General features: G+C 37.0%; 1 protein-coding gene across 9 annotated transcripts in view; it reads right to left on the bottom strand.

Moving 5' to 3' along the window:
• Positions 1 to 17,481, bottom strand: part of LOC123688953 (disks large 1 tumor suppressor protein) — a 742,726-nt gene that overhangs the window by 258,080 nt on the left and 467,165 nt on the right. The gene's annotated exons all lie outside the window — the stretch shown is intronic.

Raw genomic sequence — 17,481 nt, 5'->3', positions numbered from 1 at the left:
TTCGGTTTTGGCGTGGTTCTATGAAGCGAAACGAAGCGTAACTAGCGCCAAAGTAGGATAAGGCGAAAATATCAAGTATCTCAATAACTCAAGAGCTTGGCGCAAATATTGACACCATCAGTGTTTTCTCAAGCTTCAAAAGATGCTTGAGTAGTATTATTCAGACTCTCTTGCATTGAGAGCAACAGTTTAAAGTTGGTTAGATAACTTTAATCTTATAATCAAATCTGAAATCAGGAAAAGAGAAGAACCAGAAAAAAATAATAATGTAATAGTTTCCATTAGATTGATACAAAGTTGACCACCTATTCTAAAGAAGAATCTGAAACGGAATGAATAGCTTGGAAACCATTATGAAATTCATAAATTGAACAAGTATTCACCAAGTGGTCCATGGTTTCTTCTACACCACACTCACATAGTGGGCTTTCAATAGAATGCCAGTTCTAAGTCAATTTGAAATATCCAACTTTTCCTGGGAAGATTGAAACCTGGAACTTTCTCTGAAATTTCAACGATTAGACTTTTGTTGAAGACATTACAGGAACTCCATTCCGAACGCTAAATTTCCTTGTCACTTTTATTAGATTGAAGGAAAGTATTGGACCATAAAGGTTCGCATGACTTCAATCTGGCAGTTCTAGTATCTGGGAGGTAAGATACAATTGAAAATAAGTTCGGATAGAAATAAAATTTATCCCAAAATTTCCTGAATGCAACCTGTCTACGAAAATGAGGCGGAAATTAATGTGATAGCACTGGTAACCAATGTAATTTTCATAGAAACGTGAAGCTGAGCATCGATTTAATCAACATGAGCATTATTGAACTAAACAGAACTACAGTATTCAGCTGTAAGAAACCAAGGCCCAAGCTGCCGTACGAAGAGTGCTGGCATGAGCACCCTATGAATAACCAGCTAATTTTTGAAGAATTGAGTTAAATCGTCTCTTTATAACTGTAAATCCCTCTTGGAAATCAGGTGAAGCATGGAATAAAAATATTCCTGTAGGAAAACTGATCATTTGATACGGTATAGGTACAACCGTGTCAAGCCTAGAAAAATAAAGGTGTCGGTGAGGAGCAGCTTGAAAATTATTGGCCATTTTAACACTTAATCCATCAAACCATTTTGGAGTTGAGATAGATGAAGGACATCATGAATAAATAAATTGAAAAGAAATTGGTGGTAATGAACGAAATGAAGTAGCACCACAACGTCCACAACTGAGTTTCATGTCAAATTTGAATTAGAATCTGCTACAGCTGTCAATTCGCCTATATTAGGCACATCCAATCAAAACATCAAAATCTTTCACAACTGCGTGTTTAATTGGAATTCCTTCGATTTTCTATTCATGTATTAAAATAAATTTGTTTAAAAGTGTGTCTAGCACAATTTCCTTCATAGCCTTTGGAGTGCCATGACGTTTCTCAGGAATTCATCATGAACAAAATGAAACTTAATTTCCACTAAATTATAATATCATAATACGAAATTGTTTCTAACTGATCTGATTCATTTTGTCCTGATACCCTTGAGGGCAAGTATTATAAAGGATTGTTGACCGTCGGTTGAGTTCAACCGAGCGTCAAATAATAAGTTTGAGGTTGTAGAGATCGAGGCAGATAGAATCATTAGTTTTTTTTCTTATTCTTGAGATCTAAAACAAAACTGTCAGAATTGAAAGAGAAGTGTAGCCAACCTAAATAAATAACCGATTGGCCATAACCGATGGTGGTGCAGCCGACACAATTTTATACTACCTGCCCTGGCTGATTCAATTAAATCGTTAACGCATCATTTTCAAATAGCAAACCCTAATCTAAGCCTTCAAATATTCCAATCTCCTCTCTATGACATATTGATCGTGACGAGCACTTTCCCTAATTGTCTTACAGGTCCGATGAAAAAAGTAATGAATCCCCATGGTTTCAATGGACAATTCATCATCCACTCTCAAGCGTTCATTTTGACGAGTATCAGAGCTGCTTCTGTCGCTTCCGATATACTTCAATGTGAGCTTTATGCATGACCTAATTGCTTTTCCCAAAGTGACTGACGGGTTCGAGTAAAAAGTGAATCACGTTCATGCAGTTTTCAATATTTTTCCCTTTCGGTTTAGGATTATTCGGTCGCGCTTGAAATGAGCCGGTTATAGATTTTTCGAGGGTGCATTGAAATACTTTTTAGTGGATGTCATTCTGCAACATTGATGGACACTAATGGATATTGGACGCATCAATTGAATATGGGATGGTTCTTGCTAGCTTCGAGCTTTCTGCCTCCTATGAAACACTGGAAAATTCAAAATATGTTCATAAATTGTTTTTTGAAGGATATCCAAATCTTTAACAAAGTTGAAGTATTTTATGGAATAGAGTTGGAGATGGAAAGATCAGAGCAAGTATCCTCTAAAACAAAATTCAATTGATGATAAGGTTGAAAATTAATACAGCAAAACACTCTGTACAAAAATGAGAAGAACATTTGTTGTAGTTATTCTAAGTTTGTTTTTTTACACATCTTATTAAGGTGTTTTGTTATTTGAACGTCTAATGGTCCAAGAGATTGATACCTAAAACAAAATAAAAAAAAACAGGTATCATTTTTCAAAGATAAAATTGCTTGAGCATTAAATAAGAAACATATGTGCCAAATATAATGGAAATATACAGGGTGGTTTGCTTGTTCTGACCCCAGGCAGAAAACCTCCTGTTTCTAGGTAACAAAGACAGTCAGTGCCAATAAATGTGGTATATCCAGAACCACCTGGTGTTATCTATTCGCGTTTTAAGTAATTCCTTTTCCCAGTGATTACCCTGTATACACGTAAAATCTAAACCCGATCAAATCTGTAATCTGGAAAATATTCAGCATTTCGTATTCATTTTTAATTGGTCTCCATCAACTTTCTGTGATCTGCTTGAAATTAACCCACAATCTCTGTTTAGTGATCACGAAAATATTGATTAATTTTTTTCGATATTTTCTTGAATTTTCAGAGATTCTGTTTCAGCAATCAACATTACATTTCTTACGAAGCTTCAAGTTGTCATTTTCAATACAAATGCAAAATTTCATATTGATCGAACCAGCAGTTTTTAAAATAACGAAATTTTATCCATTAACCGGCTAAAGGCCATAGACCTGCATATTCTGGAGCTGAAATATTCGAATAACTGGTAGATGACATAGTTGAAAATCAAATTTACCGCAGTTCATCAGTGCATCTTCCTGGGGAAATTACATATAAATGGAAATTTCGTACAATTTGTTCAAATATCCAAAATTCCATCTACCGTTGTATCATTTATTTAACGCCCGAAAAACTTCAAATCATATTGCATATTCCACAATGATATTATATCCCAAACAGAACCCATTTTAAAAATTAATTAATCTGGCACATTGGAATTGATTCTCTCCATCAATATGTGATGTCAACGTACAGATTCTCAATGAAACGAAACAATGCCACTCCAAATTTCAATTATTCGGGATAAAAATTCGAAATTAATCGAAGCTTATTGACATGTTACTCCGATATAGTGACAAATCAACATGTGGAGGCTATGAGGACCGCGTATATTGTAAATGACATCAATCGAACGAAGCTTTAGAGTTTTACAGTGCTGTATTTGACCGAAGTATTCTGGCCAGAATAACTAACACTTTGTTGAAAGCGATTCATAGAATTTCATTGATGTTTTTCACCGAATACCTGATAACTTTATTTATTCACTTTTAACATATTAATACACACAGTACAAAAGAATTATATCTAAACATTGAAAAGATTAAACTCTTACTGATAGATAATATTCTATTGTTATGTTCATATATGTAATTGAAATCCAAACTAATCAAGCATTATCGATATATTGACCAAAAACATCTTTGAGATGGAGGTCAATTACAGAAGACGTATAGGTCTACCTAGAATCTGGCTTTTCAGGCTTTCAAGAATCTGATGATCAGAAGAAATTAAGAAAAAGACTAGGTTTTAATGTTAGGGCTATACTCTTAGTGCTGAGTACTGAAAATGATTTTCCATGTTAAAGGCGATAAAAATATTAATTTCAGCTAAATTTTATCCAGGTACGAGAGCTGTGTATTATTGCCGGTAAGATATGTAGTGGTAAGTTGAACTTTTCCCTTTGATTTATTATTTCTAATGATGCAGAAGGCTGCTGCAATATTTGACACGAAATTAAACACTCGTTATCGCTAAAGTACTCACAAGCTATTATAAACTTGTAGTTAAAGACAATCCTATAGAATAAGTGATGGAGTTTCAATACCTGGGAGTGCAACTTACCCGTAGTCTAAACAAGACCAACTGAGTAAGAGATCAAGCATGTAAAGCCAACAGAATAGCTGGTGCTCTGAGAAAAGTGATATCTTATAACAAGTACAAGAACACCTGAGCTAAAACCAAGATTTTTAAGACATGTACTAAGCTACGTTATAGGAACTGTAGCAGATAACCAACCTGTTGTGAATAACAGGAATGAAAATCCTTGGAAGTATGATAACAGCCTACACTTTCAGAGAATTGTGGCGATGCACTGACATAAGGAAGGAATGTGAGATCGAGGACATGGTTAGATGGAGAAGAATGCGATAACGAGAATGAAAGTACCAAGTGAACAGAATGGATGTTAGTTAACAGGGTATGGAATGGAAGACCACAGGTTTGACAACCTCCAGCTAGACCTCTCAAAAGATGAAAAAATATATAGACATCAATCTCACCAAAACTTAATTAGAACTTACTGGCCTACGGGCTGAATTAAGAAGAAGTAACCTTTGGAATCGTTCGAGGAACAAAAATTAATTCCCCTGAATGTTTCACAGTCGCATAGCCTGAATTTGGTTCAGCCATATTTCAGCGCTCTTTCATCTTTAATGCGGTGAAATTGCATAATGAGATGCTAATTGCATGTGGGGGTTCTTCTTTGAACTCATTGAGAAAATAATTGAGGAATGTAATATTTTTGATCCAGTTACAGATTTTGTGAATGATATTCGTTTTTGGTAATATTCATGATGTATATTGATTGGTCCTTTTATTAATTCTTCATTTGTAATTTGTCGGGGGTTGAGTGGAGTAGCCTTGGCTAGACTTCGCCCCTAAAAATTGCCAAACGAAGACTCTATTATTATCATGTTTAAGATTGTCGAACTCAAAAAATGAGCTTGTCTCAAATATAATAAGAGCTATTCGCATGTAACTTGTCTTAATCTGACTGCTAGAACATGTATGACATCCGTGTGGTATTTTCGGAGATTAGCCTGTATTGGCTGGCAAGCCAATAGAAATATAGAAAATTTTGGAATATGTATTTTGGTGTTCAATTCCATCTTTTCCTAAAGTCATCGCAAATTTCATGCATTTAAGAAATGTAGAGACATATCGGTTTCGACTCTCTCGTTAGATTTATAGATCTTGCAATATTACTCCAGCCATAAAACACCCCCCTTCCGAAACGACTCAAACCACCCCCTCGTCCCAAGATCCAAACCTCAAAAACTCAAACGTCACCGGAACCACAGAACAAACCAACAAAACCACCCATGACGCGACGAAACATAGAAAAGCACAACATCAACAACTAACACGAAAATCGACGCACGTGGCCGAAGGACACGCTCGCTCGTTGGCGTCGGAAAGGACACGTATCGTCCTTTCGTCGACTGCGGAGAAACTGAAGCCGGAGAGTGCGGGATGCTGTGGAGCGTCGCGATGCTCCAAGCTCCGGGAGGGTGCGCGTCGGGGCGACTTCGTTATTTGTTCAATTTATGAGAAAACTAACTCGTGAATCGAAATTGCGCAATCCGTTCGGTAGCCTGCTACCTGTTTGTATGTTTTTTTGGCGTCGTTGAGGGCGTTTTTAGGGCGTCGAGTAGAAAAAAGGTTGCTGTGTCTGAGGAAGTGTGAAACGGAAATCTCGCGTTGGGAAATCCGTGGGTTTTCTGCGGGAAACTGGTGGCGAATGTGGGAGTTTGGGCAGGGTTGCAAAGTTGATAAGTTTTTCAGGTAAACAGATCTTTTTCGTGGAAAATGTTGGGTGATAAGTTACAATGGGTTTTTATGAGTTTGTTGAATGTGGTCGAATGGTTAACGCTTTTCCTCACATTTCTCCTAGAACTGAAGGTTAGCAAGCAGATTTCAGTGTTGATTTAAGGTCATTTCGAGCTCTGGTCTCAGAAGATCTACGTTTCTTTGGCACTAGGAGGAATAAAAGTCACCAATTTTATGGAATTTTGGGCATTTAGAGAAATGGCATCATTTTGTGCTTAAATTGAGGGTTATTATATTTGTTGCAGTATTTTCTCCTAAGACTTCATGCATAAGTTCTGGCCCGAAATTTAACCAAATTCAACTCCGTAAAAAATAAACTATTTTCGGTGCGTTACATCTTGGTAAATAATGCTGCTAGAGTGCCGATTCTGGTCTTGAATTGCAGTAAATTGAATCTTTTCAGAAAAAAATGAAGATTTTGCGGAGAAACCCATGGTGCATTTGCAAATAAAGTGAAATACACTGCTAATCACCTTTTCGAAACCTTGATCTTGATCGTGATAAAATTCAACGAATAGATTCGATTGTTTTTGCACCACTTTATTTTCACCAGGTTAGTTGTATGATTCTGAATTAAAAATGCATAGATACATTATGTTGTTACCTACTTTTGAACAGTATAAAAAGTCAGAGAAAATTAATGGAATTTTTTTGCAATTACCACTGGTATTTGCAAACGATATGGAGAACTGAATTCAGTGAAGGTGATATGTTCACATTATATTGTTCAGGAATCGTAGTTATAAATTTCAAATAAATATTGTTATCTAGGCTTTCATAGAATATAAGCACGATAAAGGATCACTCTGTAATGATGAAGCGATCGTATTGTAACTGAAGAAAAAAATCCATCTAGCAGAATGAAGGCTGATAGTTAATTACATCAAGTAACGATAGACAGGTATCGCTCTTTTCAGACCTCATCAGTATTGTATAACCAACATCGATGACAACCAAATTATAACACAGGTCAACAGGACATCGGTCGTCCAAACGCTTAAGTTTTCTTTCGAAAGGTGACTCAAATAATAGACATATGTCTTCCATTAGCCTTCAGACTTAGCCAGAACTAAAAAAGGAACTTCAAAGTCGATCGAAAAATATCGAATATGATATTGAAAGTCTTTTTTTTTTAATTATCCCGATGTTTGAACTGGTAATTCTTTCTCTAGGTTTGCATAATAAACAGAGAAATGGAGTAATTTCTCAACAATTTCAAGACTTATAACTTGTTATTTTCTGTTCATCCAGCCTCCTGAAATGAAAGAGAGAAAAACCCAAATACTCAATACCACTGTAATGCACTGTCTCATAAGATTTAGCCAATTTCACAATAAATCGTACGCATCAACACCCTGTTAAGTCTTCGACCGTTCTTTGTTTTTTCGAAACTCGAACGGCCACTTCGAGGCAGAGAATTCGAGGAGAATTCTGAAGTAGATTTCTAAGGGAACGTTTAAAGTATGTCAAGAAGATGAAATATTTCTTGGCGTAAGCGTTTCACCCACTTTGGAAGAGGAAGCGCCTCTGAAGACAACTCAATAAATTTCGTTGAATACCTTCTACACTTTTTGTATATCATCGAAAAGTAGTACTTTTATTCTAATATGATATTATTTTCTCATTCACAATTTCATAATGGTTTGGCACAATGGGCGTTTATTTCATCTAGATATAAATACATCAGTGGCGGTTCGTCGAATAGATGCAGGAAGCTTTGAAAAACAGGGGGTGTAAAAATCTATGCAGTTTACCAAATCCGTATGAAAATGAGTGAACCAAAAAAAGTTTGACTTATGATTGCGCTGATAATTCGGACAACACCCAATACAAATGAGATCGTCCAAACGAAAACGGCGATCCCTTTGGTTCAGGTGGTCTGGGTCTCTTCATTCCGTTTTTCTGGAGGTATCCATACCAACACTTTTCTTGGTCATCTTGTTTTATCCATTCATTTTATATGTATTGCTTCATATCTTAGTCGTCAATAATATCTCTCTCGAAATTTTGTCCCCTGATTTCTCTCCAACCTCGATCTTCCACAGCTCCTGTGGCCAACAGTTTTTTTTTTGTTAGTTCCACCCAAATCCCATAGTTTCGCGCCATACAACATTACGCTTTTGACTGTTGATCGATATACACGCATTTAAGTTTCTTTCTTGATATTAATTTTTTCCAAAATATGAATTTTCTGCTCTTTGTATTTCCTCTTAAATATAATCAAAATTCAATATAAGTAAGTATTACATTCTTGCACAAGAAGTACATACAATTATTCTAGCATAATTATATCAGTCAACACTGAAAATGAAATGATCAAAAAAACAAGTTCACAAAAAAAAACGGCTAATAAATCGAATGAACAAATCAATTTGAAATGATGTACTTTACGGAATTTTTAGTTTTTATATTATTTTGTCTGTTTTTACTGAATCCACCAACCGAAACCGCACCGATTAATATGTACCTAAAGGGGATGTTTCTATATTTTTTATATTTTTAATGCGCCTGCAAAACCCGTGACCTCGATTGAGGGCTCCAAGATTCACCTTGCGCCCCGACTCCCTATCACTTTAATCCGCCCCTGAGGAACAAAATTCCACAACCTGCTATATTAATTGAACGAATTAATAAATTAGCGAACAACATCAAAAGGACCGTCCTCACGAAAAACTCACAAATGGACAAACCGACGGATATTAACAAACGAACATCGCGCTTCGTTACGTGCCGGATAAAGCCGAAATTAGAAACTGTCAAATCCTCGGAGGACGAGCAGATTGAATTTGTCCCTCTGACACAACTTCAAAGATCCCGAAGTTCTTCCGCAACCCCCTCCTTAATTCGTTGCTGCATCCGAAATAACGTTTCCCGACTCCGAAACTTTATTTTAATTGGTTTTATGTAGAACGAGAGGTCCGAGTGGAAACTAATAATGAACACGGCACTCGGAAGGGCCGCCCCTGCTCCTTAACTCGTTGAAACTAGCTTCCCCGTAATTTCCCTCGGGGACGTTTAAGGCCCTGTAATAGATTCCGTTTCCGGATTTCTTAGCATCGGTTATTCCGAGATGATTACGGGTGTCCGCAGAAGGGGTTCCGGACACCGGAGGCGTGACCAAGTGACCTGTGGGGTATCTTGGAGGAGTCAAGGATGGGTTGATTATGTTGTGTATTTATTCAATGAATCCGGTCCTTACTTGATGGAAATTCAGAATTGAATGATAATTCTAAATTCATTTCATCTGATGTATAAATTTATTTCGAAGTTTCATAAAAATTTGATTCAATCATCCAATTTGAGTCAACTACGCGCCATTCTATTCGATAACTTGTTGCCAATGAGATTGCAACTTCATACTTCCGTAGAAGCCCTTGTCCCTGTTGGCAAAAAACTCGGACAATATATTTTCACAGACCTCTAAATTGAGACCATGTTTGTACCTCCAAGCGCGTTGGTGATAGACAGGAATAGGTGGTAGTCACTTCTCTCCTAAGTTCATCACCTTGCCGTAGTGAAAGGGGTTGAGAAACTGCCTGGTGTGAAGTGGACCCTGAAACGAAGACTGACTAGAAAATGTGACGTGGCTAATCCCAGCCTGCTACATTTCTCATACCTCAAAACCCATATTCCTGCCAATACCTCGCCCATTCCTAAGAACATCCTCAAATCTCTACCCCTCCAAGCGACAGATTCTAGCAAAACGATCAACTCGAGAAGAGAAGCAGAGCAGCCAGCTAACCGACCGCCTGGGTCCACCAAAACGGAGTTAGAAGCGCAGAGCCGACCAGACGGAGGCCATAAAGGCAGATGGAAATCATTGACAGATCAAACAGAACGAGACACAAGAGTCCGAGATGGAAGCAAGAAGATGCAAACATTTTGCTGTCAGTATGTGGTAGAATATGCGATACACATATTTCCGCGGGCACAAGTTTAGGACCTAGATTGTAATTCTCGGTACACTATTTGAGGAGTAAAGTATTTGACTTTTATGCTCTCGTTTCCTTAGTTTCGAGGGCATAAAAGTCATAGTAACTCCTACCACCAGAAACGAATTGCTTCTGCCCTATACCATACTCCATTAGGGCAGGATAGCGTACCACAAATCTGGACATTCCGTTGTATAATACCGAACCCTTGGTAAAACGGCTTCACTAAGGCTGAGCACGCAGGGAAAGACGTCCTTGAAACCTTTTTCTATGTGTTCAGCAAAGTGTCAATGGAGGTTTTTAGTGAGTATGCTCTTACACTACCCAACATGTGCCGACAGACGCGGTCGACATTTATTGGGTGTCCATAAGGTAGTTTTACCTCCATTTAAAAAAAAAGTGGTAGTCACTTGGTGTAAAAACTTCCAATTTAAGCTCCCAAATCTTCTGGCACATAATATAAGATGTGATTTGATGAAACGAGTCTCTACCCAACTGCTTCTGTTAGATCACCAGATTCAAGAGGTAAAGTTGTTCACAGTAGGGGACAAAATTGAGTTTTTGACCATAGGGGAGCAGCTCATAGTAGAGTATTGCCTGCCAATCCCCCCACACAAACAGCAACACCTTCCTGGACGTCAATCTTGGCTTGGCCACTTCGAAAGCTATCGACCATGATCTCTGTCGCTTGATATGGTCAAAGTCTGCTTCAAAAATGGGGAATTGTCCCTATGCGGAGGCTAAAGTCACTCACACATCATAGAACTAAGACCGAGCTCTATTCTGGAAGTTTGAGTAAAAAGTCTTGGTTTAAATGAGCATTCGTTTTTTGGTTCCGATCTAGTCCGGAACTCTGCTAAAACAAACCTGAAATTCGCTTACTAAAAATGACGTATGCCCCTTCTATCTACGTTTATAACTCCGTGGTACAAACTATACGCCTACGCATGTGTAATTCCACTTCTAAAGCTTTATTTTAATATCCCCGTCTTGCGCCACGTTCTCGGAAATGACACACCGGGCGTCGTATCCGCGAGGGAAGGCGCGTTCTTTTGTTTTTCTTCGTATGTGTGTGTGTTTCAGCAGAAATCGGTGAGTTATGGGTCGTATATCTCGGTCGTATAAGACCTGGGGGATCAACTGTTCTCCACCTTTTTTTTTATTATTTATGAATGAGGGATGGCGCGAGAGACGGGATCTGATGCAGGGTTTTCTTTTATTTGGACGACGCGTACGTCATGTTCTTGTCGGTGTAATTGATTCGTATGCCGGGGGACTCTTGGAGGAATCGATATAGAGAAGCGGGGCTGCCTCTTGAATGAAACTGTGAAGGTCTGGAATTAACTCCTCGTCAAAAGTGGAGAACATTGAGGTTTTACTGAGATGAACATTTTCCGTATTATATAAATTGTTTTTTTTTCAATCACATAGACTTGAAACTGTTATATAATCGTCTTCTGGTTCATCGTGAAGCAAGTTTTCATCACGTTTTGTCATGTTTGGACAATGAGTTTGAGATACACATTTTTCTTCAGTCTATATGTCGTTATCAATAAGATCAATCGGTTCTATGCAATTGAAAATAATATTTAGTTATGTAAAGATGAGTTCTATTTGAAGAACCTTTGGTATGGATCAGGCTAGTCGAAAAGAAGTGTAAGTAGCCAATTTCCCAAATGTTAGCCATTTTGTATTATCATGTTTACATGAACAGTACTTTGCCATTGAAACTGTTTGTCAAAGATCTAGAATTCATAGATAACGTGCTGAAACGCCAATAGAAGACCGTTTCTTAACTCTTATATAATAAAATAGCTTCTTAGCTGCTGCAGAATGGCTAGTCAACGTCATTAAGATGTCACAGTTACTTCAATTAGGCTAAGCAGTCAGGAGAGGTCTATCTACAATAATCTAACATCGGGTACACTGGCAAGATCAATAGAGATATGCAATCGAATGAAAAAACCGTCGTTCAAGAAGTTCATCCTTTTCGAGGAGGCATAATTATGGTTTCGGGTGTAGTTTTTTCGATGGCTAAATTATTTTATTAGATCTTCTTCCACAACGTAACCAACAAAATTGAGCAGGATATTCTCAATAACTGGATGGTGGAAAGCATGCAGGGAAGATGCCAATCAGTTATTGTTGATGTAGTGGTTCTAATTTGTATTGAGGGAGAATACAAGGATGAGGTAAATTTAGCACTTATTTTGAAATTTATTACTTTTTAAAATGTTGTATTTCTGTTATGGTGATATCATTTTTTTTTTCTTTATCCTTGCGTTTGAAAGTTATCGTATATACGGACTACCCGAAGAACGAACAGAATCTGATTTGGGAATGGATTCGTCAATGAGTTGAACCTTATCGTTGAAGACTATTCCAAGCTCAAAATTCGACCAATATGAATACATAGTGACGAGGATAGAAATAACCCAAACTGGTGTTGGTGAATGGTGAAATGGTAAAAAATCGTTCGAGAGAGATGGAGAGACAACCTGAGGCTCGACTAGACAAGGAAGCCAAGAAGAAACATGCAATAGCACCTAAATTGAAGAATGAAGAAGAGTTGCTGCGCTATTTCACGAAAATCTAGAGCTACCTGATAGATTTATGTTGCGTGGGTCTAACTGCGTTTCTGCCTTCGAACCTCGACAAGAATCATCCAACCAAACACTGGGAGCAAATTTATTTCCGTTGAATAAATTCGACCTCATAGCCTCCCCTCATTGTCTCTCTTTCGGGTGGCCGGGAAAGCCACCGGCTCTTGAAAAAGTTTCCTATTTAACCTCTAGTGTCACTTTTGCGCCTAATTCCTATTGTCGTGCTTAATAAAAGGCGGTGGTCGTGTCTGCAAGAAAGGGTCACTCGAGTCCAGGAAATGAGGGAAAAAATCCCCGCTTCACGCTACCGCAAAGAGCTATCAATTACCAGGACCGACGTTACGCATTCTTTTCCCGGACTAAAAAATAAGCGGTTGCCTGTTACGTACGACTCGAACCCGGAATCCAGGTCTGGCGTCAGATGAAAACCCTCTCAAAGAATATTCTTGAAAAAACATTCTAGTTGATGTTGATCGAATGTTCAAAATTGAACGAATTTTTTTTTTCGATAATTTCATGATACTATGTTTTTGAGGTGATTTCTTATCTTCAAATATTATTCTGTCGAAAGTTTCAATAATATACATAATTCATCCAATTAGCTCTGAAAGTTTCAGGTAGAGATGTTTTTTTTTTCTCTCAAAACGTCCATTTCAAATATTCGAATATTGCATGAAAAAAATCGTTTATTGTTAACGCTTGATTGATTTCAATGATTAATATAATGAATTATAGGCCACACTACGACATTTTCAATAACGTTAAACTAAACAACCATGTGAGCTCAAGTTTCGACTTTATTGACGAGGGATTGAATATACGTCACTCTCAAGGTGCATACGATATTTTTGATATTTCTAGAAAGGGGAATTCAAACTGACAAATCGAAAACACTAACATCCCTGAAGGTTAAACAATTTTACAGGATGTTCCAGAAGGTGTATGGTTAATGTAACCTGAAAAGTCATTTAAATCTAGCTACACAAAGTGACAATGAATATTTTTTTCATGTTACTCTGAGTACGTTGAGTGAGTACATGTAGCTGAATGTTATCTTGGAAAAAATTACATATGAAGGAAAGATTTGGGAGAATTCATTCCTATTGTGTTCACGACCGAACATAATTGAATTTCAGTGGGTAAGTTATCAGTCTCAGTCCCAGCATCGAAATTCGAAAAAAAACATACATCGTGACAACATGATAGAGTGATCTGTTCGGGGATCGATTGCTCAAAAAGATTGATTTCAGTCCATTATCCTTTGATCAAAATGCTTTAACCTTCTCAAGCTGAGCTTGACCATGCAGTGGTATCCGTTATGAAAATTTTTTTTTATTTTCTTTGCGAATATTTCTGATTCGAACTCATCGAATTCGATTGTTGGATTGTGCATCACCAAAAACAAGAATTTTTGAAATGAAAGTGGAACTCAATTCTTATTCTCTGGAAAAATCCGAGGATATTCGCTTTTTCCTTCGCCACCCTTATTTTCCAGTCCATACCTGATACTTGGGAAGACCAGGACAATGCCGTATCAACTTTATTGTAGTTAACTTCAGGACTCCCTGTTCCAGAATAGTCCGTTCCATAACGCCCTCAGTTTCGAGTTGCATCACCGGAAAATTATCCGGTAATAATGTCAATCTATTATAACTGATGAAGTACTTGAACTCTTCAAGCATAGTTACGGGTCAAAATTATGGAACCAAGAGTTAAGTACCTATGGATCGAGATATTGAAGGTTAAGTGTATATTGTTTTTGTTTGATAAAAGGATGATAATGAGTTTCATGTGTTGACAATAGGCCTAGTCACAAATCGATGAAAACCATAGTCAATATAAACGAATTACGCTTCCAAATGCTTGACTACCCAGCTTATTCTTCAGATCTAGTCCCTTGTCATTACTAGCTTTTTATTGACTATCATCTTTTTTTTTTGGCTCTTATGAAGGCAAAGACGAAAATTTATGCAGAAATTTAATTTAATTTTGGTGAACGTATATCAACTCCCTATGGGAGGCAATATGGTTGCTAAGGAAAATTTCACACTTCAAAGACCACACTTTTCTCAAAGAAATGGGAGAAAATGGTAAAATTTCCAAAAAATTACTAGAAAAGGCAAAAAAGGCAGTAGAAAAGTTATTATTGAAAAGGTCACAAAACTTCAATGACAAAGAGTACCAGAATTTTGTGAAGAGGATGGCAGAAAACTTTTTTGGATGTATTGACGAAACTATGCTGATCCGATACTTAGCAATCTCTCTGAATTTTTGATGGTAAATAAGAATATTTAAGAAGGTTCGTCTAGGAAAAAAGCTCTATTGACCTTAAGACGACATCGTTGTAGTGTACTACCAGTTGAATAAAACACAAATTCCTAAATCAATGAGAAATATTTGGGTTTCTGGAATCTTGAAACATATACAGGTCTCTGTCTGCGTCTAACTTTTTTGGCAGAAGCTAATTTTTTCAATATAACTTATTAAATGTTCATGAAAATTATTTTTCTGCTTACATTATGTCCAAGGGAATGAAGAACCCAAAAATGACATTGGTTCCTATGCAATAAAATTAAAACAACAAACTGGTATGTCATAAAAAAAATTTTCCCCTAAAACTGATCATAAAGCTCTCCATACGCCCCCATTAGATTCAAAAGCAAATTAACCATCAACTTCGTGAACTAATTGAGAATGATGATCTTCGGACACGAAGCAGCATGCATCAGCGTTGTCCGATCCACCGGAATAAATTATAAATTAGCTCCCGCGAACTTAAACGAATTAGGAACCTTCTTATGCAGTTACTACGTTTGATTACAAAAACTTCCGCTAGCAAAAAGCAGCACAAACTTTCACGAAAACGGAGGAATTAATTGGATTAAGTAATTTAATTAGTTTCCAGTTACACGAAACTGGAATAAGGCGACTAATGTGCAAAAAATTGATGGGGATGGCCCGGGCAGGGAGGCCAACATGAGGGCGAGAAAGGAGATCCGTGCGGAAATAAATCGAATAATCTCGCTAAGACGATTGAACATTTCCCGAGGATGAATCGAAACTTTGGTTATGTTGGCCCTTTTTCTGGATACTGATGTTTTTAGGGGTGGATTCCCATTAACGGCCAATTCGAATTTTCATTCATCATTTTTTTTATCTTGTTGGTATCGCTGATGAACTGGGTTCAGGCGGAATGGAGGTTCAGATTTCGATTTTAGATTTACCCTCTTGAATGAACGAGGTGCTTTGTAGATTGTGAAAAAACGCAAATTACTATTGGCTTTATTTATTCTGCCATTCGAAACTCATAGAAATAATCAATCTGAGATTGAATTCATGAGTATTAACTTAACTTGATATTTTTCAATTATTTGATTACTGTTTTTCATCCGAGTATAATGACACTTTTTGACGTATTCGAGTTCTAACATATTTTCATAGATTGTTGTCCCTGTTTCCCTCCTTTGCTGTGCAGCACTGTAATAATATTAAATTGGTTAGGTTTTTGGCTTTTGCGTTATGAAGTGGAAATTAATTATTTATTCATATCAAGGGACTCACTCTCCGCTCACAAAAAATAAGTCATAGCAACGCTCGTTGAAACAATTGTTTTCGATTGGTAAAACATAATTACCGATCTTTTCCTATGAACAACAATTTATTTATGAACTCCATAGTATACCAGCCTTTTTTTTTAAACAGAATGAAAACTGAAGTATGATATTCCATAAAAAAAACATTAAACTCATCATTTCATTCCAATCTTTTCATTGAAAATAAGTGTTAAAAGCTTGTAGTTACTCTGGGGCGTTATAGGTGTCGTTCCTCATTCTGGTGCGGCTCTAGCGGATTCATGTGGACCGCCGCGTTGTAGCAGAGTCACCTCTCCACGATGGTGTGGGAGGGGTGCCTCGGACAAAGATCGCTGGATAGGCCAACTGAAGAGTCCAACAGCGAGAGAGAGAGAGCCCACCTACGACTTTTGGCTCGAGAAACACTCACCAAAAGCCTCTTCTGAATGAGTAGACTAATTTTTCATGAGATTTATATCAACATCTATATGATTCTTCCACACCACTTTTTGACAGTTTTCTTCTCAGTTTCTGTTTTATGTCCGGCCGTAAACACGATAACTGCCTAACGAAAGAGTTAGAAACTTGAAATTTGTTTGTTTTTCTTGTTTTCCTGTTGATTTCAAAACAGCATTCTAGATTCCATTTGTATGTTAAAAGACAACTTAGAGCTCCGTGTAGGATTTTATGTTGATGGCATAACCAATATGTACCTATCATAGAAAATTCAAGAAAAAAAGTGAAAAAAAATATCAATATTTCCTTGACCACTCACCCGATACAGATGGGCTTTGGGTGTTGATTTGAAATTATAATTTCAAACTTAGATCATTATTTCACTCTGATCACATCATCGATAACATAGAAAATTCAAGAAGAATAATGGAAGAAGAAACGTTTTAGCCAATAAAGATTAGGTGAAGCTTTTGAGAGTATTTATATGGTAACCACTTCAAACTTCGTTCGAAATTACTTGTTGATAAAGTCACCAGAAACTCAGAAAACTCAAGCAGGAAATAAAAAAATCAAATATTTCAGTGGCAACAGATCTGATTGATTTTTGCGCAGAATTTCATGTAAATAGTTTGATCAGAGCCATAGAAATTTCGAACTTATACTTTCGGAGATATGAATTTTTGTAAAGCCAAGACCTATAACTGAACATTTTTTCTGCAATATTACTTCTTATTATTTTTATTAATAGGTATGTGTAGCTCTCTGAATTAAAAACAAAATATATTCTTCTATTCCAAGCAACAAATCATAAAAATGTGATTGGTGAGTG

Source organism: Harmonia axyridis, chromosome 1, assembly GCF_914767665.1.
Source record: "Harmonia axyridis chromosome 1, icHarAxyr1.1, whole genome shotgun sequence".
Taxonomy (NCBI): Eukaryota; Metazoa; Arthropoda; class Insecta; order Coleoptera; family Coccinellidae; genus Harmonia; species Harmonia axyridis.
Note: the sequence above shows the minus strand (reverse complement) of the source record. Positions and strands in the feature narration are given on the sequence as shown.